An 18,896-nucleotide genomic window follows, 5' to 3' on the forward strand; every position below is an offset into this window, starting at 1 on the left:
GAATGGGGATAGGGATAATCCTAACTGTTATAGACCCATTTCGCTGATAGACTGGATCGTTAAGGTTATGGGGTGGGTCATACTTAACAGGCTAGTGGAATGAGCAGACAAAAATCTAATTATCTCAGAGGCCCAATATGGCTTCCGAGCAGGCAAATCTACAATGGGCCAATGTCTAAACCTTCTACCTAGTGATAGCTACATATACAATCACTAAAATGGGATCCATCTATTTAGGTTTCATGCATCTCACTGCAGTGTTGACAGGGTGAACTGTTGTAAATTATGGGCCCTGACAGATGATTTGGGAGTAGAGCGCTCAATAATAAATGCCCTGATGTCTTTATATGCTCATACCTCAGCTATAGTATGTTTTACTCAAGAGGGGGATCTCACTGATAGCTTTAAATGCTCGAGGGGTGTATCAATGCTGTATTCTAGCCCCTTTCTTATTCACACTGTATATTAATGGGCGGGAATCTGCCATGATATCTTTGCATATCAATACCCCGAGAACAGGTACTAGACCAGTGGCAGTTCTGCTTTATGCAGAAGATGCTTTGCTTATAGCATGCACCCCAAAAGCATTGCAAATTTTAATTGATGGATTTGTCTCCTTTATGAAGGGACTGGACTTGTCTCCTAATTACGCCAAGTTGTTTGTGATGGAAGTGGGCTGTCAAGGAAAGAGTAAAACATCTTATAAGGCAGGTTCCCATAGTATAGCCAAAGTTTCAGCTTTTAAATATCTCAAGGTCCTATTTGACACTAAATCCAACTGGAATATCCTGAAAGAAAAGAAGGTGATGGACACGAAGAAAACAATGGGAGCTATAGAGAATTTTGCACATAGATTAGGTACTTGGTCGCCTCAGGTGATTTTAAAATTATATCAATCAATTTGCATCTCCAAGGCTGTGTATGTGAGTGAAATTTGGGGCTAGAAGGCAGTGAGGGACCTAAAGACGACGCACAATGAATACCTGAGACGGCTATTAAAGGTCCCTCAAGGTACTCCCACCTACTCAGCCCACGAAAAACTCGGGGAGAGGCACGTGCCAGATTTAATTGGAGATAAGCCTCTGCACTGTTGGGTGAACATATGGGCCAATAAGGAGGCCTCCTTGAACCAAGAGATAATTTTGGATTGCCTTTCATTGGAGCATGCCCTTAAAATACTGTGGCTAAGATACATTAAATAAACACTCCACAGTCTAGGAAGGGCAGATATTTTTACAAATTGTAGATTAGTGAAGAAAGAGGATAAAAAACTAATCAATGATCTATTTTTTAAAAAGGTTAGCACAGAGCGCGAAGGAAAGCAATTGTTAAAACCCACAATTAGAGCACATGCCCTGTTGAAATAAGTGCAGGGAATAGAACATTATCTTACTATTTAACCAGTGCATATGAGCGCTTTTTAATTACCCGTTTTAGATTTAACATGTTTTATCACTTAGTTGCCTCCCCTATCAGCTTTGTAGCGCGAACTGACGATAGAGGGCCATGTGGCTGTGAAAATAGGTCTCCACAGGATATTTTACATTTTGTCTTTTTTATGCAAATATTTTACGTATCCCCAGCGACTGTATCCTAAACCATATTTAAAAGACATGGGTTTTAGACAGTCTCAAATTGCACTTTTGCATATGCAACTCTTGCAGAACAAACGCACTTTATTCGTGGTCACACTATCTTTGAGAGCAATGGTAAGATCCAGGAAAACTAGGAATGATTAAGATGGAGGGGTATTTTTATGAATTGCGATATGTTTACATAGCAGAATTTTATGGTCCTGTAAGAAGAGAGCATATTATGTTGTTATTTTAGAAGTTGTGAAAAAATTAATTGTTCTTTTTCATAATTTGCAATTTTAATGTATTGTATCTTTGATGGCTGTATGCTTTGCCAAATAAAAAATGTATTATCATTATTATTAATATTAAGTTTATGACCATCAGTCCTCACAGGTCCTTCACCGAATCTATTACCCCTGATAGCGTTCCATTAAAAAAAGTTATGGCTTTTAATTATCTAGGAGTTACGCTATCTAAAACCATATCCTCTTCTACTCAGGTCAGGAAAAGTTCCCTAAACTTAGCACACCACACTGCAGCCATCCTAAGGAATTGAGTACGGCTGAAAACAACTTCCTGCGTATCCTTGTTACCCTCCCTAAGAGCACCACATTCGTACCCCTGTTACATGACCTGGGCCTTGAGTCACTGGCTTTGAAAACTATTCTACAGCCTGTCATTTTTTGCATAGACTTAAGCATACCCCTGCATTATCTGACTATTATCATGCTTTTGAGGACATTGTTGCCTTAGATAAATCTCATACCGTCACATGGCTGGGCTTTGTGATGGATTCCTTGATGGAACTTGGCATGGGTAAATATTGGGATGATGCCTCCCCTTCTCTCTCAAGGGATGTACTGAAGAACTCTTTTTGGAAATGGGGGTGGATGAAAGATATGAAAGGGGTAAACCGTGGCTCCCTCACAGATGCTTTTTGCAATTTAAACCTCAAATTTGAGCCCTTCCTTGATTTTGCGACTGACACAAGAGCCAAAAACTCATTTCTAAAATTGCAGTATTTTACTTTGCCCTTTTTATCTTTTACCTCACAATGGCATTCTAATACCAGTGCCAACCTTACGAGTCTAGTATGCCTGCAGGCAGAAGAGTCCCTACAGCATTTTCTTTTTTTTTTTTTTGCCCAGGTTGCATTTGCCCTAGGAAAAACTGGATCATCCGATTTGCAGGCAGTTGGGATGCAGGCAACACTGCTCAACGCTTAGGCTACTTTGCACTGAAACTCGGGTATCTATTGCAGGGCCGGTTCAAGGGCAATGTAACCGGTGCAATCGCATTGGGTGCTGACTTCAGGTGGGTGCGTCATGTTTGCAAGTATATTAAGGTTTGAGTAGTATGTGCTGCACAATTCCTGGCCCCTAGCAAATTTCAGGTAACAATAAAAAAAATGTCAAGATAATTTGGGTGAATAATGTTCTTCCTAGAGAGAGATCCGAGATTTGTCTAGTAGAAGCTTTGACTCATGGTAAGATAGTGCAGTGGGATAATATGCCTGCTGCAAAGAATGTGTACTATGCAGATCACAAAGTGAATATAATGTAAATAGGTCAGTGGGTTACTACTTTTTTCCGCGAGATGCCTTTGTTACTTGAAGTTAAAATCCTAACATAGAATACAGAGATATTAACTGTCATCAAAGAGCTGCAGGCAAACTACAAGGTGTAGATTACAGCGTTATTATTTTTTAGCCAGTCTTTCCTTATCCTAATGTTGGAAAAAGGGTTCATTTGGATAGAAATCAATTCTGAATATTAAAGAGAATCCCCAACCATGGTGTTATTGTGGTGATGTTCTATGTAATGGAATGTTATTAAACCATTGATGATGTAGATGGAATGGGGAGCCTAACTGCATTCTAGGAAAAAGCAGTTGCTGAGGACATTATGTTGGAGGTTACTGTATGGAGAAGATGTACCTGAAATAAAGAAACTGAAAACCTTAGTTCTTGTGTATGCAGTTATTACAGATTTTGGTGACGGGGATGGAATACAAACCCGTTGAATACTTAACAAAGTCTTCTGACTTTCAGTTAACCACACACGTTTTCTTGCTGACTGGAATCACTTGCATAGAAAGAGGACTTCTGCACAATTACACATAACTCACATATAGACACCATATGAAGTGAACCCTTACCGATCAGCTATTTTAGTGACGTTTATCCAAGTCCGCACCTGCAAACCGGCGTCTAGCATCCAAAAGAAGAAAAAAAAAGAACTGTAAATAACTATTGAAAGGGTACCTCACCACTTGTGAGCTGTTGATTGGCTGTTCTGGAAGACTGGGTGGAAAAACAGAATAAGGACACTGTTCTGGAGGACTGGTTGGGAGAAGTAGAGGAAGGACTGCAACAACATTTGTAGAAAGACTATAACAGTTGGAGAACGAGAGACTATAAACAGAGTTCATTGTTATTATTTTAGGTAGTTGTTTTAACTAATTTTTTTAATTTGTTATTTCAATTTCTTGTGGTACTTTATTATCTTAGTATTTTGTGTTAGTTTGTTGTTTTCCTCTTTGTAGTTGTGGCAGAACAAAGTATTTTTGTCAGTACCTGTAAAACCTGTTATCCCATGGAAAAGGTGGAAAACATGTGTTTTACCTACATCCTAACCATAGGTGGGGACGAGTATGGTCCGTTGAGGAAGCAGGCAATATTGCTATATAATTTGGGGGTAGAAGGCTGAAGAATTTATGATGATCTTCCAGAAGTACTTTTAGGCATGGGAGATGGTCAACTCATTAATGTGTACGAAATGTCATTGCAAACGTTAGAAAAGCACTTTACACCTAAAGTAAGTGTTGTTTTAAGAGGCATAAATTATTTTCCAAGATGCAAGGTCATAATGAAGACATTATGAGTTATGTTGCTGCATTACATGGGTTGGCGGTAACCTGCAAATTTGAAAACTTGTCGGAAAAGTGTATTTGTGATCAAATTGTGAGGAGTTCAAATAACCGGAAAGTGAAAGAAAGACTTTTGTCTTTGGCTCCTACATTGGAGGAGTCTATGCAGATTGCTAGAAGTATGGAACACACCACTGTGTGGATGAAAGAAATTGATATGAGTAAACTTGGTGTCAAGAGTTTGGAAAGAAAGACATCTGAAATTGAAGTTAAGGAAGTTAAATTAAAGCAAACTTTCAAGACTGCAGAATCAGGTCAAAATAGAATGGATGAAAGCAGGAAAGTGACGTGCTATTGGAGTGTTGGTCCTGGACACACCGCTTCTAGTCTTGCATGTGCAGCAAGAAACATGATGTGTACGGCCTGCGGAAGAAAGGGGCATTTAGCAACAGTTTTTAGATCAAGAGGTAAATTGCAAGATTCTAGTGTAAAAATGGTAGAAAACCTTGACAAAGTCCAAGAAGAGATTATTTTAACTATAAATGAAATTGAGGATTCTTTATTACAGAAGGGTGGTAACTCACAGGGTGTGTAGATGGAAAAGTATGGAGTATTGGAGAAACCTCATTGCACTGTCATCTTGGGTACTACACAAGTTAAAGTGTTAGCAGACTCATGAAGCTTATTTGCCTTGATTTCCAAAGAAGCTTATGTCGATGATCTCAAGGGGGAAATGAAGGTTATGCTACCAGCTGATGTGAAGGCAGTGGGGTATGGTGGAAGGAGAATTAATACAGCATGTATGGAAGGATTTTTATAACAGAATAGGGGGTGAATCTATTGGGGTGACGCCATCAGCATGACTTGAACATCATTCGGGATCCTACTGCTGTTGAACCTGTGATTATTTTAGAACCAGTGAATGAGAATGTGTTGCCGAAAGATGATGTTGACACAGACTTGGATAAGGAGTTGATGCAATCATTTCCTCATGTGTTTACAGACAAATAGGGTATGCTGGAGGGCTTTACTCACAAGATAATCTTGAAAAAGAATGTGATTCCTACTGTTTACAAAGTAAGACCCATACCTTTTTTTATCATGATGGAGCCACTTCAGCAAGAACTAGATACATTGTTGAAGGAAAAGATTAGTGAACCCATAGAGTCATCTAAAGGGCTTACCCCCATAGTGGTTGCTCCTAAAAGGGACAATAAGATTTGCCTTTGCATTGCCTTTGCATTGATTTGCGGGACTTAAACATGAACATTTGGGTGGATCGTCAACGGTTGCCCAATATTACAGAAATGTTGAGTGCAATGGGTGGAGGCAAAGTATTCAGTGTTTTGGGCATGTTGGTGGCTTACCGTCAAGTAAATCTGCCTTTGGAATCTAGGTCACTGACATATGTTGTTACACCTTTGGGTGCATATTGTTATTGCCGGATGCCTTTCATCTTGGCATCAGCCTCTGCAGTTTTCCGGAGAGTTATGCAGGTACATTCCAGTTAATGCAAAGTGTGTTGTATTTTCAAGATGATACAATGGTGGTGGGAAGATCATGGGAGGAACATGATGAATTGTAAAGGGATGTGTTAAGAAGCATTTTGAGCCATGGTTTGTCTTTAAAGAAGGAGAAATGCCAGGTGGTTGATGTCGGTAACTGACTTCACTTTACAATAGAATTCATCAGGGGGAAGAGAATTGTGGTAGCCAATTGTCTGTCTCGATTGCCTGTGATAGAGGAAGAGGATGTTTGCTTTGCGGATGGCGTTGAATCAGTTACTTTTACTGTTGATGGGGAATTTGCTTTGGGACAAGGATGCTGTACTGAATGATGATGAATACAGGGAATTGAAGGTCCTGATAAGTAATGGGTGGCAGGAGTCACATATTTATTGGTTAGAGATGAGCTGAGTGTTCAGGGGGATAGGATTTTAAGACGTAGTCATATTGTACCTCCCAGAGTGTTGAGAAGTAGGTTAGTGAGGATTGTACATGAAGGCCATCTGGGAAGAAACTTAACAAAGAGATGACTGACACAGTCTTTTTGGTGGCCGTGTATGGAGAAGGAGGTAGAGAGGGTAGTCAGTGATTGTATTGACTGCAGCAATAGCAATAAATGTAGGGTGGTCAAACAACTGCTGTTGGAGTGCATGGAACTTCCTACTTGGCCGTGGGAGGAATTGGCGTTGGATTTTGTGGGCCTTGTGGACAAATTGGTTGTGAGGGATAGATTCCTGGTGGTTCTTGTGGATTACCATAGCAAATGATTTCTAGTCAAGTCCATGGGAGAAAGTACAACTCAGAGCATGTTGGAATTCCTGAAAGGGGTGTTCAGGGCGTTCTCGGAGGAAGGGATTCTTAACGTGTTAGTTTCCGTTAATGGTGTGCAGTTAGTTTCTTCAGCTATGACAGAATTCCTTGAGAGTTTTGGTATTAGACATGATAGAGTGTCGTTATTCAGACCATAGGCAAAGGGATTCGTGAGGAGAGTCAATAGGATTGTCATGAAGAATATTCAATTATCGTTGGCGAATGGACTAGCGCTAAAAGAAAAGTTGGACAAGATGATTTGGGCTCATAGAGTAACACCACACTTGGGGCCAGATGTAGGTAATTTTATTTTACCACTTCTTAAATACCGAATCATACCGATTCGGTATTTAAGAAGTGGTAAAATAGAGGGGGGGAGATGTAGATATTTCAGATTCGGTAAATACCGAATCATTAAGATGCGGTATTTACCGATTCGGTATTGCCCATTGATTCCTATGGGCCTTGCAGCCCATAGGAATCAATGGGCAATACCGATTCTGTAATTACAGAATCGGTAAATACCGATTTTAGCAAGGGTGCAGGGGGTGTCACTTTGACACCCTCTGGCACCCCAAAAATAGGCATGTGCGCCATGTGGCACACAGACATGCCCTAAGGGCATGTCTGTGTGCCACATGCACACATGTACATGCACACCTGGATTCAGTATTTTACCACCCAATTGGATTGGGTGGTAAAATACCGATTCTTAAAGCCCTGTGGCACTCTGACATGTGCCAGCTACATCTGCATTTACAGAATCGGTATTTTACCGAGTCTGTATTTACCGATTCGGTAATTTTACCGAATCGGTAAATACAGAATCGGTAAAATACCGATTCTGTAAATGCATGCCCTACATCTCAAAATCCAATTACCGGTCGGTAACGGCCGAATTCGGCCGTTACCGACCGGTAATTGGCCACCTACATCTGGCCCTAGGTGACTGGGGTTTCTCCATTTGTGGCTCTTTAGAGTAGAGAACCAGCAACAAATGAATCCCCTATGTGGTTGTGTAAAAAAAAACAGGGATGGGTGGATTGGGAGAGCATGTCTGCAAGAGTGACGGATTTCCAAAAATTAAATAAAATAACTTATGACAACAGAAAAGGGGTGACAGAGTTGGATGTAAGTTGTGGAGACTGGGTAGTAGTGAGGAAGTTTGGTCACGTAAAGAAAGGAGAAAGCAAGTTTTCCCAACCCCAAAAAGTGGTTATGGTGAAGAATTCTGGTGTTCGATTGAGTGATGGAAGGGAATGGAGCAAGAGAAGGCTGCATAAGGTTAGACGGTCAGTTTGAGGTTATTCATATATGATCTTTCTTCTATTTTGGCTTAAATTCTTATTATCTTCCAATTATACTAATTTCTTATAATGTTTTCCCCAATGATCGACATTGTTTTTCTTCTGTTATATCATTTGCTGTTTTATGAAAGGGGGGAGATATGTGGTGATGTTCTATGTACTGGAAAGTTATCAAAGCATTGATGATGTAGATGGAATGGGGAGCCTAGCTGCATTCTAGGAAAAAGCAGTTGCTGAGAACAATATGCTGGAGGTTACTGTATGGAGAAGATGTACTCGAAATGAATGAATTGGAAACCTTACTTCTTGTGAATGCAGTTACTACAGTTATGTTTTAAATTCTGTGTTTGTACTTCTCCAGAACAAGCACTATTAAACAATACTGTCTACCAGTATGGATGACATATGACTTCTACAACATGCCGTCCTCTGTCTTACGTAACATTTCCTATACACTGATTAACACACCTATGATTGATTGTTTCTTTGTGGTGTGTGTGATGTAAAGAGCTCTGACACCCTGCACTGATATGAATGGTGCTATAAAACTAATTAAATTCATCTGAGAGAGAGTGGTTATGTGGACCTGAGGGGCACTGTTAAAGTGTGGTATTGAGGGAATCCGTGGCAGAGATGGTCATTGGGGAGGTGCCATCAAACACTGTTGCACTGGCCACCACCAGCGCTAAAGCCGGCCCGGATCTATTGTATGTGCTGTGACCAAATATCTGCAATGGAGCTGGGTCAATAGGGCCAAAGCCATGAAATAGTGTCTCTTGCTCCCTTCCTTTATCTTTTAAACTCCTATTTTGTATGTGTCCCTTTTTTAAGGTTGTATACTTTTTGCTTTTTTGCTATGATGACTGGTACATTTTTACTTTGAGGATTTCTGGGCTCAGTCTAACTGTAAATATTATGATTTAAACTGTTTTTAGAATATGTATGTCATTTAGAAACCCTATTGTCTGTGATGATGTAAGTGCTATTGGTATTTTATAACTGAAGAAAGCTATTCTGTGCTGGATTGGACAATTTTTAGAACTTGGAATTAGCACCTATGAACACACAAAAACACTTTGGCAAGACGAAGGTGTGAAGGCCTGCTACGAAAGGTCTAATGAATATCAGTTGATTGATTGTGCACAGTGTTTTCTTGACAAGATAGACATAGTGAAGCAAAACGTCTACACCCCTTCCGAGCAGGACCTTCTGAGATGCAGAGTTCTGACATCTGGAATTTTTTAAACCAAGTTCAAGTTGAAAAAGTACATTTTCACGTTTGATGTGGGGGGTCAGCGAGATGAACACAGGAAGTGGATACAGTGTTTTAACATGTGACAGCTATCATGTTTGTGGTGGCGAGCAGTAGCTACAACATGGTTATTCGAGAGGACAATCAGACCAACAGACTTCAGGAAGCACTAAATCTCTTCAAGAACATCTGGAACAACAAGTGGCTACAGGCCATTTTAGTAATTCTTTTTCTGAATAAACAAGATTTGCGGGCTGACAAGGTTATGGTCGGAAAATCCTAAATTGAAGACTACTTTCCAGAATTTGCTCGCTACACTACACCAGATGATGCATCACCGGAACCTAATGAGGACCCCAGAGTCACAAGGGCCAAGTATTTTATTAGAGATGAGTTTCTTAGAATCAGCACAGCAAATGGAGATGGACGGCACTACTGCTACCCTCACTTCACATGCGCAGTCGATACAGAAAACATCCGTCGGATGTTCAATGACTGTCGGGACATTATTCAACGGATGCACCTTCGCCAATATGAGCTATAGTGATGGAGAGCACGTTTTCGGTGTTTCAGACTCCTTATTTCTAATTTTACAAAAAAAAAAAAACTTTAGCACAAAGGGTGGAAGAAAACTGGCGCGGCCTCCCTCGAATTGGCACCCCCTCCACTTTTCTCCATACTGAACTACAGCAACACTTCTGGCTTGCTTCTCTTTCCCTCCACAGACAGTGTGAGATGGCATCAGCATCTTAGTGCCATTTACTTGCAGGTTCCATATGCTTAACATTAAAAAACAGTACCAGTCAGCCCAGAGCTTGGAGTATGTGAAGGATTAAACGCAAAAAGCAGAAGTTGGCACAGAGGGCGAGGCATCGACCCATTTTTGTAATTAAAATGTGGGCAAACTTTTACTCCCCTCCCCTTGAAAAATCTACGGTATCCAATCACTCCAGAAGAAGAAAGGTGCCAAGTCGCAGACCAAGTGCTGTCCAAGTATGATCATGTGACTGTAAAAAGTAGTTCTTTAAGGAAACTTCAACAATTGTACAACAGACCTAAACAAATGCAAAAAAAAATCAGTTGTGGCTACCTTTCAGAAGGGCCTTAAATTCCAGTTTCGGGGAGCCTGCTAACATCCTTGGACGCTACAAATTGAACCGCATTAGAGGCCTGTCTTTGCAGATAGTTAGCTACACATTTGTGCCTTGATTATGGCTGTGCCTGTAAAATGAGCTAAGATGTAAGTATGTTTGCGCTGTGAAGCTTTGTCAACCCTATCTGCAGCATTAGCCCACATTATGGAAAATGTACCTGTAGTTTAGTTTTTTCTGGTTTATAAAAGAAGGAAAAATACTGTTTAGTAACAAAAAGTACAAATTGTGCAAACTTAACCACTTTAAAAGTGAGGTCTTCAACAAGTGACCAGAAATAAAGATGTTTGATGATGGGAAAACTAAAGTACTCAGGTTACAACTTAGCTGTAATTCCCATTCCCAGAGGCTAAATCGAATGATCTGTAGCTTCGTGTGCCCTAGACCCACATGCTAAGAAATGTCCAGTTACTTACCGGTAATCTTCATTACTCCGAGTACTGGTCTTACCGTTCCATTCCTTAATAGTGAGCAGCTTGTCTGCTCCCCAGAAACCTTAAACCTAGCAGAGTTTTTAGCACTTCCCCCAAAATGGCACCACAAATCAGGTTAGAATATAGGTGGAAGTGCGTCACACAATATCCTGAGAATACCAAAGAAACCCAGAAACAAAAACAATCACCAGAAAGAAAACCCAGAGAGGGAGGGGAGGACTCAGGAATGGTACAGGAAGACCAGGACTCGCAGTAATGAAGATTAACAGTGTGTAACCGAGCATTACTTCCTCAACCGTCTTCCCGTCCCATTCCTTAACAGTGAGCCCATACCCAAGCACACTGTGATTGTAAGAAAAAAGTCCTGGAAATGCTGCAAACAGGTCCATTTAATCAAAAAGAAAGCAGTACAAATCACAAACCATGTACAGCAAATAAAACATGAGCGCCAAAGGCAGCCGAGGCCGCCATCCCCAACTGAAGACGGTAAAGGGAAACAAAGGCATGTGGAGAGGGCCGAATGCTAACTGATTTTCCAGATGGTGTTCTATTAATGGGGGGGGAGATTACAATATGACCATGAACGACGCAACGGATAGGCACCCAAGACGGCAAGGCATGAAGACCAATGAGCTTATGGCAGACTTTACCACAGCACTGGGTCTTGCTGATGTGGGACAGGAGTTACAGGGTGTTCCTATAGACTTTACATATTTTTCTAATGTGCATGGCAGCCTTTCCTGGATTGACTACTTTCTAACGTATGCGGCCTCGGTCGGTAACTTCAGGAGGCCTAGGACATATCCTCGTGGCCTATCGGATCACTCCCCAGTAGGGATAGACTTCACGCATGGGGAAAGGCAGCAGAGTCGAACTATAGTTATCAACCCATGGTTGCTCAAAATCCGGGATATTAGGGAGGAACTTGGGGTGCAGACGGGATACTTTCTGAAAGAAAATGTGGGCTCAGTAGAATCGGCACAGACGATCTGGGAGGCTTATAAGGTGGTTTTGAAGGGATAAGCCCTGTCGCTGAAAGTGAAATATGTTGCAAAACGGCAGGAGATTCTAGAACAGCTTGAGGAGGCGCTTAGAAAGCTTGAGGCGGAATATGCGAGACATCCTTCAGATGAGACTCTCCATAGCTTGGCGCTCAAGAAGGAAGAATACAAATTAAAGGCTCGAGAACATATGTTGGCGAAGGAGTTGGCTACCCACCACAGGCTGTATGAGCTTGGAGATAGGGCAGGTAAGACGCTGGCATGGTTGGAAAGGAGGGATCAAGGTGCTAGATGGGTGCCCCGATTGACGCTGCCAAGCGAGGAAGTTCTTTACAGCCCAGGTGAAATAGCGGAGGCATTTGCTAACTATTTCAAAACAGTGTACTCGCCCTCAGCCATATATGCCGCAGAGGACTCACGTCAATTACTGGCAGAATGTGCTGTGCCAACTCTCTCAGACGTGTATAGGGAGCTACTGGAGGCAGACATTTCCAATGAGGAGATTCGAAAGGCCATTGGCCAAATTAAATCTGGGAAGGCGATGGGGCCTAATGGTATCCCAGTAGAATTTCTTAAGGCAGTAGCTTCCCAGGTGGTCCCGCACTTGTGAGGGATGTACCAGGAAAGCTGGGAAAGGGAAGCCTTACCGCCAGATCAGCGATTGGCAAGCATTGTGGTGATACATAAAACAGGTAAACCGGTAGATGACTGTCGATCTTATAGACCGATTTCATTGATGAATGTTGAGGCAAGGGTATTGACGAAGGTGCTCGCCATGCGGCTGGGAACAGTGATATCCTCCCTTGTGCATCCGGACCAATCTGGATTTATGCCGGGGAGAAATACGGCACTGAATATCCGTCGGCTCCATAACTTCCTGGCACGTCAGAGATATGTGGAAGAGGATGCAGTCATACTGTCCCTTGATGCCTCCATGGCGTTTGACTCAATCGAATGGCCATATATGTTTGAAGTTCTGGAAAGGGCAGGATTAGGCCCTAAATTCATTCAGTGGGTACGGCTACTTTATACGGACATTCTTGGGCAGGTCAGAGTGAACAACTACACATCCAGGCAGTTCTCCCTCCGACGGGGCACCAGACAGGGCTTCCCCTTGTCGAAACTGCTGTTCTCGCTTATGCTAGAGTCCTTGGCGGCATGGATACGGCGTGATGTGATGATAATGGGTCTGCGGTGGTCCCAAGATTGCGAAGATGGAATATCACTCTATGCAGATGATATACTGTTGTATCTTGCAAACCCATACAGGTCCATTCATGTGGTCCTTGATATTTTCACAAATTGAGTGAAATATTCAGGGTACGCGATTAACAGGGGCAAGTCGGTGATATATTTGCTTCAAGGACAGACTCCACATCTTCCAAAAGACTGCACTTTAACGGTCTCAGATGAGGGTTTAAGAAACCTGGGAATCTTTGTCACGCTGGATCCGGACCTCTTTCATAGTCGCAATTTAGTGCCCTTGCTGGCACAGTTGCGAGCTGACGTCCAACATTGGAGATCTTTGCCATTGTCACTGGTTGGCCGTGCTGCTCTTTTTAAGATGCTCGCCCTTCCACGATTTCTTTATATTCTACAGAATTGTCCATATAAAATTCCAGATGCTTATTTAAAGCCCCGAGGATTGCACTTCAGAAATTGATGAAGGGATTGTATGATGGGGGCATTGCGTTACCCGACATAAGGCTGTACTACTGGGCCTCGCAACTGGTGACTGTGAATAGGTGGATATACGCCCAGCCGGAAGATCCGGCATGTGCGTTGGATAGCTATCAGATGGATAGATCTGGATACCTTGGGGCACTCTACTCTAGTACTAGGAAGACGCATTTCGTAGGTCCCACCCAACATACGCTGCAGATATGGAAATTAGCTACTTCTCATTTGGGTTGGACGGGCAGGCTTACCAAAATGACACCGCTGTGGTATTCCCAGAAGCTGGGCATGCTTTGCCAATACCCGGGATTCGATAAATGGGATATGATCAGTATCTCGAAAGTTGGGGACTTGATTAACAAAGGTAAAATCCTTCGGTTTGAGGAGCTCCAGAAGGCATACCGTTGGCACCCAGTGAGGTATTTCGCCATCTACAAGTACGGCATGCCTTGATGACGGCGTTCTCTAGCTGTCTAGATATACCGGAGTCGTCCCCTCTGGAAGACGGTCTGTCGGATGGGCAGCTACACACCAAGGCGACCTCCCTCACTTATAGGAAACTTAGTAATAATGTGCCTGACTCTTTCAAGAAGCTTAAAAAGAAGTGGGAGGGGGACGTAGGGACAATTGAGGAAGAGTATTGGAGGCAGGCGTTAATGGCTCCCAGAGAGGCTGCTATCACGCTTAGATTCCGCCTTATTCAACTCCGTATTTTCCACTGTTCATATCTGACTGGGGTTACTCTTGCGAAGATTGGGTCTAAGCCAGACGATCTCTGTCTAATGGTATGCCGGCAGTCGGACACATTTTACCACATGGTATGGGAATGCCCGATGGTGCAGAGCCGTTGGGACAGAATTACGACACACATGCATTCTGCGCTGGGGAAGCCGATCATTTTGACGCCGCGACTGGGCCTGCTCAACATATGGGAGGCGACTGATCACACGGTGATAGAACAGCAGTTTGTAACGCTAGGTTTTACACTATTTAAGAGGGAAATTGCTAGGGGATGGGGAGGAATGCGAGATAGGTGCATGATTGCTGAGAAAGAAGTGTTTATTGCAAGGGGGTGCCCAAAGAAGTGAGATAGGAAGTGGTCCAAATGGAACATGTATAGGGGGGACATCTGTGTATCGCCTGTGGTGGAATTGGAGGTGCGAAGGAACAGAGATGGGGAGCAAAATGTGTAATCTGTAGGTCTAACTAAACGTGATTCCTAATGTGACGCTAAATGTAACTTGCATTGTGAATTGTATGAGTAACAGTGAATTTGTTTGTCATTTTCAAATAAAAATATTCCCCCCCCCAAAAAAATGGCATGTGGAGAGGCCCACATGGCAGCATTACGAATATCACGCAAGGAGGCACCTTTGAACATGGCCCAGGAGGAGGAGATACCCCGGGTGGATGAACCCTGGACAGAAGAAGGGAGAGGACAGTGAGTGGACTCAAAACAAAAACAGCAGCACACTTGACCAACGGCTCAAGGTGGACAAGGAAGGTGAAGCCCCTTCCCAGAGATCCCGTACATAACAAACTAGGAATCAACTTTCCGTAAAGCACTGGTCTGATCCAAATAGATACAGAGAGCCCTCAACACATCCAAAGAATGCAGAACCACGTCCTCAGGGGAGGAGGGGTCCGGAAAAAAGTCAGGGAGGACAATATCCTCCTAACAGTGGAAAGAAGACAAAGCCTTGGGCAGAAAAAACTGACTAGGATGAAGAATCACCTTGTCAGAGCAAAAACGAAAAAAAGGGGGGGAAGCCATCAAAGCACCAAGTTCACCAACCTGCCACCAAAAGAAGAACCGTAGCCTTAAGGAACTTAAGGTCCACCGAGAGAAAAGGCTCAAAAGGGAGCTCAGTCAAGGCCTGCATAACCAGGGGAAGATCCCAGGCCGGGACAGGAGAGTGAGAGACAGGACGCTGTATCAAATACTCTGCAAAAGGTGAGCTACCAAAGAGGAGACAGAAGACACAGAAGAACCCCTAAAAGCAAGTATGGCAGCCCACTGAGCACAGAGAGTGGAGACAGCGAGCCCCAAGACAAACTCATCCTGTAAGAAGTCCAGTGCTCGCACAGCCTCACAGGAGGAGGAAGACAGACCCTCCCCAGGCACCAGGAGGAGAAGTTCTTCCAATGCCGGTCATAAGACTTCAAGGTAGAAGGCCGTCAAGACAATTGGATGCTCTAGGCCACCTCGCCAGAACCACCCTGGTCCAACAAACTCAACCTCTCAAGCACCAAGCCTCCAGCCAGAGGCGGCGCAGAGGGGTCATGCGGAGAAGAGGAGCCTGCAGTCGGGAGGCACAAAGGGGAAACTTCCAATGGGGGCACACATACAAGGCCAGAAGAAGGGGAAACCAAGGCTGACGGGACAACTCCAGCACCACCAGAAGAACCTCCGCCCGATCCAACCGAATCCTCTGCAGGGCCCGGGGGATCAAGGCAAAGGGCAGGAAGGCAAACAGGACACCCAGCGACCACAGAATGGAGAAAGCATTGATCGCCCAGGCCAGACGAGAGGGAATGCGGCTGCAAAAATGAGGAAGAAGGGCAGAGTCCTCCGAGGCAAACAGATCCAGCCAGGGAAGGCCGAATCGGAGGAGGATCTAATCAAACAGAAGAGGGTACAGACACATGGTCACTGAGGAAGGAAACACCCTGCTCAGAGAGTCCGAAGATAGACAGCCGTGAGAGAAGGATGTTCCGCACAGCCCAAAGACCGATCCTCCTGGAAAGGAGAAACAGAGACCGGCACATGCCCCCCTGATGATTCACATAAGCCCGAACAACCTGGTTGTCGGTCTGAAAAGACACAGCACGGCCCAGAAGGAGAGGAGCAAACCACAGATGGACCAACCAAACTGCCCGCAACTCCTTCCAGTTCGATGACTGGAGAGGCTCGAACCGGGAACACTGGCCCTGAGTCTTTGAAGCACACAGGACCACACCCCATCCCACGGCACTGGCATTGGTTGACAACACCACCACAGCCAGAGGAGGAAGAAGGTCAAAACCCCGTAAAGAGACTTCCTGTGATTGATTAGAAACCCATAGGACTCCAGAAGACAACAGACCTGGTCCACATCTGACAGAGCCTGAGAGAAGGAAGGAGAAACAATCAACCAATCATTAAGGTTGAGAAAAACTTGTAGTCCCCTGGAATGGAGAATGCCCACCAGAGGGGCCAAAAGCTTCGTGAAAACACTTGGCACAGATGAAAGGCCAAAAGGAAGCACCCGGAACTGAAAGTGCTGGGAGTTGACAGCAAAACGGAGCAACCACTGATCTGCAGGATGGATAGGCACGTGTAGATAGGCATCCATCAGGTCCAGTGAGGCAAGGAAACACCCCGGCAGCTCCGGATGCAGGATACACAGCAAAGTCACCATTTTGAAAGGACGACAAAGAATGTAGAGATTGACCCTCTTCAGATCGAAAACAGGGCACAGGTCTGCTGTATCCCTCTTGGGGACAGAAAAGAGGATGGAATTATAATCCTGGCCTCGCTCCGGAGGAGCAACCTTCACAATAGCCCCCTTCTCCAAGAAAAGTCGCACGCCCTCCAGTAAGGCCGCTGGCCTCAGAGGATGACTAGGCAGAGTGGTCTCCCAGAAGACCGAAGGGAGAGGAGAGGAAAACTTGATCCGGTAACCTGCAGACACTGTCTGCACCCCCAGGCATCCGGAAGACTCAACCATTGATGCACAAAAAAAGTGAAGGCGACCCCCAACCGGAAAAGGCAGATAGTCATTGCTTTGGTGAAGGAGCGGAGGCAGAACCACCAGCCTCGCCTCGGGACTTGGCACCACCAGGGACCCCCTGACCAAGACCCTGCAACGAAAGGCCTGCGGAGCACCCCTGTCGAAAGGAAAGTCAAAGGCATAGCGGTATCCAAACCCACGCGCCTGAGAGGGGAGGGCGAACAGGAGCCACAAGCTTACGATTCTCTGCCGACACCTTGACCAAATCCTCCAACTGGGGCCTGAACACCTTGGACCCACAAATGGCAATTTAAGCAAGAGCGACTTCTGAGCGGACTCAGCCTTTCAAGACTGCATCCAGTTATGACATTGAGCAGCAATCAAAGCCCCAGAAGCAGCTGCTGCAGCACACAAGTTATCAAAAGAAATGTCTGACAAATAGCACACCTGCAGCTCCATCAGAGCCGAGAGAGGAGGTATCTTCCCTCTCCTGCAACAGAAGAACCACGGCCTGGAAATCCTTTAGCAGGGACTAGACCAAATAGTTGGAGTAGGTCGTAACCCTGACAGCAAAGTTGTAAGCGGCGTAGGGATGCTTCACAGCTCCTTCCACCCTTTTATCAACAGAGTCAGAAGGAAGGGCATCATCCGATAGAACCAAGCCTTGCGTGGAAAGGTCAGCCATCAAATTGTCAACCTTGACCACCTAAGGAAATTTAAACAGAAAACCCCTCCAACGTATAATGCTTACTCAAAACGCGAGAGAAAACGGACTTATCAAAATCCTTCCACTCATGGGTAAGCACTGTGTGCACTGCTCCGTGCAAGGGCAAAGACTCAGGATCTGGTTGGTGATACTGAGTAAAAAAGTAATCTTCCAGGACATCCGGCACAGGAGGAGCGAAACCCAAATTGCCCTGCACACGCCCAAACAAATTAGAGAGCTCCACCCCCTGAACAAAACGACCAGGCACACAATCCTCCTGGGCCCCCACATTATCAGCTGAGGGACCAGCCTGACTCAAGGACCCACAAGGCACTTTGGCAAGAGGGTCACCCGCCTCCCGAGCCCAGGAAGCAGCGGCCACAGCCTCATTTACAATGAGGCGCAGGGCATCCAAAGTAGGAGCAGCAGACCCAGATGCCAGTTCCGTGGCAGTGCAAGAACAGAGCAACAGTCAAGAACAGGTGCCATAAATCAACCCAGCAGGGGTCAGGACCAACTGAAAAAGGACTCGTTTAAAAAGAAAATGAAGTCCTGAGGTACCCAACCTCTCTCGTAATCAGTAAGTGGGCGGAAGCATAAAAAGGCTGAAGGAAAACACCCTAAGGGAGGATTTTCAGCGCCGCAAGCTATGAACAGAGGTCCCGCGTACGCTAATGCAGGGTGTGAAGACACCGGCAAACTAGAAAGGCCTCCAGAGCAAGCCGCGTACGGAAATGCCAAGTAAGTGCGCATTACATCCCACTGCTGCACTGCGGTCAACACTATGTAGAAAATGCACGGGAACAAGCATGCCAGAGCAACAGTCAAGCTGAAGCGAGCAAACAGGCACAAACGGCCGCTAGAGCAGGCCGCGTAAACATAAATGTGAAACAGA

At 44.5% G+C, this 18,896-nt stretch overlaps 1 pseudogene; it reads left to right on the forward strand.

Moving 5' to 3' along the window:
- Nucleotides 1-4,431: 4,431 nt before the first annotated feature.
- On the forward strand, nucleotides 4,432-9,891 carry LOC144773803 (guanine nucleotide-binding protein G(s) subunit alpha pseudogene; annotated as a pseudogene).
- The last annotated feature ends 9,005 nt before the right edge of the window (nucleotides 9,892-18,896 follow it).

This window comes from Lissotriton helveticus, chromosome 8 (assembly GCF_964261635.1).
Source record: "Lissotriton helveticus chromosome 8, aLisHel1.1, whole genome shotgun sequence".
NCBI classification, from domain to species: domain Eukaryota; kingdom Metazoa; phylum Chordata; class Amphibia; order Caudata; family Salamandridae; genus Lissotriton; species Lissotriton helveticus.